This window comes from Arachis ipaensis, chromosome B7 (assembly GCF_059453495.1).
Source record: "Arachis ipaensis isolate K30076 ecotype BB chromosome B7, ASM5945349v1, whole genome shotgun sequence".
In the NCBI taxonomy this organism is placed as follows: domain Eukaryota; kingdom Viridiplantae; phylum Streptophyta; class Magnoliopsida; order Fabales; family Fabaceae; genus Arachis; species Arachis ipaensis.
In genome coordinates, this window is record NC_142442.1 from 8,166,387 (window position 1) to 8,173,524 (window position 7,138).

Sequence of the window (7,138 nt, forward strand, 5' to 3'; positions counted from 1 at the left end):
TATTTGTATTTTAGTTGGTTAAAATAATTAAGAGATGGGAGAGAGGATGGCACAATAAGATAATATTATGGTATTTTACCAATTTTAGTATTGTAGACCATGACATATGATGATATTCCGTATTTAATTTACTAAAAATTATGGTACTTTACCGAAATTGTTGCATTAGGTATAATTTTAGCTTATTTTAACAAATATAATAATCCGTGCCATACACATAATAAAATTAAAATTAAAATTTTAAATTATTTTATTAAAATTAATTTAAATTGTAATAATTTAATAAATAAATAAATAATACAATGTGTATTGTTCATTTTTTTAAATATAATATTAAATATATTAACTCAAATATAGCTATTAAGTGTATAAAAATTATGTTTAAATTATAAATTTTTTAAATGAAATTATCCTGTTTAAAATATTTAAATTATGATTTTAATCATAAATTACAATTATAACTTTAATCATAAATTATAATTATGATTTAAAAAATTTTTTTGATATAATATTATATTTTTTTCTCCATTTTATTATTAATATATTGATATTGCAAGTCTAAATTTCAGTATTTTATTGAATATTGACTGAAAAAGAAAATAGTTACATGTTTTTATCATTTAATTTATTTAATATACCATGTGTTAATACTAACCGTTTTTTTTTAAATATATTGATAAAAATAGATATAATATAATTACAAATATAACACAAATAAATAAATGTGAAACCAATATGTTTATCAATGTCTTTGTTAAATTTTATAAATTAGAGAATAAATTATGTATTCGATTGCTTGGTGATCACATAGATGATCAAGTAATTGGATTATAAATTGATCTTATAGTGTACATCTTATTTTTTCTCATTTTTAAATGAAAGCAAGAATTAAGAGAGTAAGTAGTAATACATAAAGAAAAAAATTGCACCACAACACATAATTATTACCAAAAAAAATATTCATATTAAAATTTTATATACTGCAAATTATGAAGATTAATCAGAATGTACTGGTCACTTCTGTCTATTTTTGACCATAATATAAGTTTTTTTTCTATTCAAGAATACAATAACATCTAATTAAACAAAAAAATTGAATTAAAAGTACCAAATTAAAGACAAAATGAGTGAATAATATAAAAAATTATAACTTCGTACGTGTATAAAATAAAGAGAATTTACTGATTTATTTTATGTTAAACGATAAAACTAACAATAGTATATATATTAATAAAAGGATATATCTTTAAGAAAAAGTTACAATACAATTACAAATTTTAATGACTCGAAATCAATTTTTTATTTTTTTATTTTATTAGATAAATTAATCATCCAACAAATTTTGCTAAAAATTTAAAATAAATAAACATCCATTAAAATATGACATAAAGAGGATAACTTATATATTATTTTAAAAAGAGTAAAATAGTATTTATCATAATTAAATTATTAGATTAAAAATCAAATTAAAAAATTAAATTAATAACTAAATGATAATAAAAAATAATAAATTTTGATGATTTTTAGTATTTTTTGTGAAAAAAATATCTTTTAAAATAAAAAAATTGATAAAATAGTGAAATAATAAATTAATTATTTTTAAATTTATAATTTTGATTACGTATAAAATTTTACTACCTTTACTTCAAAGTAATTAAAATATTATTTTAACATTTTATAATTTTTATTATTTTAAAAGAACTTAATCTCTACCTAATAAGAGCTATAACTAGATGAGAGAGCAGATAGTTAATTTGACTCGCAATATCTATATATGGATGACGTGTAAATAGTTTGGGGATAAGATGCATGCATCTCGACACGCATAAAGACAAACAAAACAACAACCTAATTCACTAGAAAAAAAAAACCACACATACACACACATACACTATATATATGTGTATGCTTGGTACAATCACATCTTAATTGTTAAACCTCAGCACTAAAATGAATAACAAGGCCTTTTCTTTGTTGTGCTTGCTTCTTACACTGTTTCTCGTCTCTGCCATGGCAACTGACCAAGCATTCAAAGATGGGACACGAGGTATTTATATATGCTCATATTTATAAGGAATTTTTTTTGCTGACTTCATATTTATAAGGAATTAATTTCACTTGTTTCTTTTTATTCGTCAAGAAATTATTATTATTATTATTATTATTATTATTATTATTATGAAATTGAAGAGGGTATACAGGATGCCAGTCGTCCAATATATATGTATGCATATGTGAAAAATCATCCTTATTATATTACATCTGATTAATTTTTGTTAAAGGGTACAATAGAATTGAGAAAGTAAAAATGATACTACTGTATATTTTTCAGTTGTTACAAAATCAACATAATAATATTTTTAACTAGCAATTAATCAATAATATTTAAAAAATATTAATTAAAAATATGGTTTTAAATATTAAATTAAAAAATTTAAATTACTAATTAAAAATATTGGTCAATATAAATTAAAAATATGTGGAAACTCAGGCAGTCGACTTTACGTGAAGTTGATAGTTGAGAGCTGTTAGATGAAAATTTAGTCAAAACAGTCAAATTATCTGACAACTTTCAGTTATCCACTTCACATGTGAAGTCGACTGCACCTGAGTTTTCACTTTAAAAATATTGATTTTTAATTAAGTTTATAACTAATTGTATGATCTGTGTAGGAGAAGCAAGATCAGAAGAATCCGAAGGAAACAAGCCTGAAATGAACGGCGTGGAAGAAGCAAATGTGGTGGATGCTCAATGCCGCCGCAAATGCCTTCACCCACGAATTGGCTACACATGTTGCAACCAAACCCCGTAGATATATGTACAACTATAATAATCCCCAAGAAATAAATTACTTCATCATCTTTTCGTTTGAGATAATAATTAAGGCTATTAGATAATTTAATATGTTTAGTTTAGGATTGAATAAACCTCATTAGTCATTTATATCGGAGGAGGTTCAGCTAGTTAGAGTTCTCTTTCTTTCATAGATCAATGTAGCTTACACTTATATACGTCATAAGGAATGATAAGAATATAATTATATATTTGCAGTTTATCTTATTTCATATACATGTTTTACATTATTTCATTCCGCCTTTTTGAGTTGTAAATGATCATCGTCATCGGCAACAGCAATTAATCGCTAGTGATCGAAGATCAGCATGGCTATGAAAAGTTTTACACACATTAATTACATATGTTATCCTGATAGGTAAAAGGAGGAGAGAACACTTAAATAATAATGACTCTAATATATACCATATTTACCAGGCACAATAATACTAGTGTCAACTATACTTAAGAACTTAAGTGGTATTATTGATGTGTGCGTTTGAATTATGATTAGATTTTTATTTGTTTTCTTTAATAAATTAATTTTAATTAATATTATTATTTTAAATGAAAAATAAAGGGTTACGGGGGTGCTAACTGCTAACTCGCTAACTCGTTAGTCGATCAATCTGCTATAAAATAAAACAATTAACATTTTAGTATTATTTTAAGTTTTTTATTTTAGATTTTTTATGATATTTTTATTTGACCGATTATTGAAGAGTTTATAATCAGTTAATAAGACTGGAGCTAACTCGAATTTCAAATGTTTATTTAAGTTAATTTAAATTAATAAGTGAGTTAATTATTTAATTAATTTTTTTATGATAATTATTTAATTAATTTAAATTAGTTTATTTATTTATTTATTTTTGAAATACAATTTTTTTTTTCGAAAAGATTAGACAACTCTCAATTTTAGGTATCACTACACATTCATCCATACAATATTAAAGGGTTTATACAATATTAAAGAATTCCTTTTCAACTTGGTACATATACCAAAGTTTAAACCCGTACATGATTTACCATCTGAGTTAAGTCTCAAGTCTCAACTGTCAAATTAGTTTATTTTAAGTCCTTGTATTTTATAGATTGGTCCAACCTGTCTATTTTTGTGGGCCTTATCGAGAGGACGGAGAATAACCCACTTTGCGACTTCTATGTGCCACTTGGACACTAAGTGTGGGCCGTACATCTTGCCGCCTTTAAAATTTTGGAATATATCCCTTTGCTGGCCCAAACTCAAGATTCTAAGTTGTATTATTACAGCTTATTTTCAGCATCTATAATAAAAGGTGGCATAAACAAATAGTTATACGCTAATTTTTTTTATATTTGTTCATATACTGGCCCAACACTAAGACCCAGGTCCAAATATACCAAAAGGCCCAATTCAAAGATTGACCTTTGTTATTCACCGACCTCTTTAGAAGAGGTCGGACTCAACACAGACTTCTTTCTAAAGAAGTCGGGCTCAAGAGATAGCTGGCAGATAACGCTTATTAAAATAAGTAACTGCCCCTAAAATCTCTCAACCCACCTCTAGAAGCCATATCCCAACAATCCCTAAATAAAGGGACGGTTATCCACCTAAAAAGGTGGCACTACTCCAACGGTGGTTATTGGATCACCACTATAAATACACTGACACCTCTCAGGTATCTCTAAGTTCCAATTTATTCTAAACCTGCTTAACCCCATGCTGACTTAGGCATCGGAGTGTCTTTGCAGGTACCACCCCCCATCTCTTGGAACACACAACTCGGAGGCGGCTCCCAGACGTAAACTAAGTCGGAGACCACACTCCTCCAACGCTTGGGCCTCACAAACAAGCCCAACCACCGTCCGGTTCTAGGTAAGCCCTGGAACATTGGCGCCGTTGCCGGGGACCTGGAGCTCAACTCTTGATAATGGCGGATGGTCAACAACATAGTCAGACAACCACTCGACATGAATAAGATGCAAGCATGTTAAAAAGAAGCTGGAATACAGTTTCTATGGATACCAAAAAACCCGTAAAAACTTCTCCCAATAGGAAGAGGGTATCAAATAGGGATGATGATTCTACTTCTACAGTTAAATTGGATTAAAAGAGAAGAAAACACCGTCCCAAGGCCATTGTAGGAAAGCAAACCAAGACGAACTCGAAAGCCAATTGAATAAAAGAATTTTCAATTCAGAAAATTCAATTGGCAAAAGAAGTTACGTGAAAAAAAATGAACTCGAAAGCTAATTGAATAAAAGAATTTTCAATTCAGAAAATTCAATTGGCAAAAGAAGTTACGTGAAAAAAAAAAAAGAGGAAAAGGGAACATGATTAATCCCAACCTCTTCGTGAAATAGGATGGACAATGACATCTGTGCCAACTTACAATCTCGGAAAAATCCATGATACCCACTCATGAAATGGAACAGTTGCATGTTCCAAATACACAACATCAGCCAATTTGAATGCAACCCAATCCGACAACAGAGTGATGAATCCAGCTTTTTCTTCAGTGGATTCACATGTCAATTACAACAGTGAATAACACAAAAAATTCTCATGGTACATCTTTCGTTGGTTGCTCACAAATTACATCACTGTCAATGAATATGGAAAGAAATATTCCTGTGGTAGAATTTGATGTTGTTTGCACACCAATAAAGATGGATGTCTTCCAGGAAGAAAACTGGAATCCGATCCAAAGAAAAAAGAAAGTCGGAGTGATAAAGGCCAGTCTTCATTGGAGGGGATGATGGTCAGACTTTTCTTCAAAGATTGGATGAGGTGGGAGCTCACAAAGAAAATCCGACCTCTTTTAGAGAGCTCATGAAAAAAGGTCCAACCTCTTTTTAAGGTCAGACTTTACAACAAGGTTGGATGAGCCGGGAGCTCAAAAAGAAAATCCGACCTCTTTTAAAAGTCAAACTTTACAACAAAGTCGGATGAGCTGGGAGCTCACAAAGAAAATCCGACCTCTTTTAGAGAGCTCATGAAGAAAAGTCCGACCTCTTTTAAAGGTCAGACTTTACAACGAGGTTGGATAAGCTTGGAGCTCAAAAAGAAAATCCGACCTCTTGCAAAGTTCATGAAGGAAAAGTCCGACCTCTTTTAAAGGTCAAACTCTACAATAAGGCCAAAAACCTCCAGACTAATAAAAAAAAATCCGACTTCTTTTAGATCCCACGAAGAAAGTCCGACCTCTTTTAAAGGTTAGACTCTACAATGAGGTCTAAAACCTCATTGCTCAGAAGAATCCGACCTCTTTTTGGAGTTTGTAAAAAATCTGACCTCTTTCACGATCAACTCTACAATGAGGTCGAAAACCTCGAAGAATATCAGAAAGAGATTCCAACTTCTTTTAAAGATCAGAGTCTACAATGAGGTCGAAAACCTCCAAGCTTAGAAAGAAAGTCCGACCTCTTTCCAAGCTTAGAAAGAAAAATCCGACCTCTTCTAAGGATCCAAGCTTATGAAGATAATTTGACCTCTTCTGAGGATTCAAGTCTACAAATAAAAATCCGACTTCTTTTAGAGCTTATTCCGACCTCTTTTAAAGGTCAGACCACAATGAGGTCAAAATCTCTGAATTTATAAAGGAAAATCCGACCTCTTTTAGAGCTCACAAAGAAAAGTCCGACCTCTTTTAAAGGTCCGACTTTACAACAAGATCGGATAGGCTTAGAGCTTACAAAGAAAAGTCCGACCTCTTTCTTGAGGTACGACTTCGAGAACCAGATCCCAGGCATAAATGGCCATGAGAAGGTCATACGAAGAAATTTCTCAACTGACAACCTCATCTTGACCCAAAATGACATCGGGCCAAAATCGGACGAAGAAAAGCCAACACCAAAATGAAAAGATTCTAACAAAGTCACTTAAGACTTGAAAAAGAACTACTACAACCTACTCGACTTACTCGAAAACAATCTACCTAGATTGTGCCAAGGGATACTACAACTAGAAAGCGCACTTTACTCCCTAATGCACACTTTTTCTGACTTGAAGTGACGAGATCTAAAGTGGTGTAAGAAGTTATAAATGCAAATCGTGGTCCGACCTCATTAAGCCACTTGTACTAAATCAAGCTGGCAAGGGGCAAACCTAAAACGAATTGCACAAATAACTTAAGGACAGCGTGATCATAATCAAACATCAAGAGGATGTAAACCTGACCTCACAACAATTTGTTTAAAACAAATTGAAAAAGGATGGCGATTTATAAGAATGCCTCCTCAAGCCAAGAGATAAGTATTCGACCTTACTAAGTTAACACAACAAGTATAAAACAAGTTATTCGACCTCCCAAAAAGAGAGTC

The 7,138-nt window shown here is 30.5% G+C and overlaps 1 long non-coding RNA gene across 1 annotated transcript; it reads left to right on the forward strand.

Moving 5' to 3' along the window:
- Nucleotides 1-1,899: 1,899 nt before the first annotated feature.
- On the forward strand, nt 1,900-3,061 carry LOC148550274 (uncharacterized). The gene is made up of 2 exons (XR_015892171.1): nt 1,900-2,047; nt 2,674-3,061. It is a non-coding gene; the product is annotated as an uncharacterized LOC148550274 (long non-coding RNA).
- Nucleotides 3,062-7,138: the final 4,077 nt, after the last annotated feature.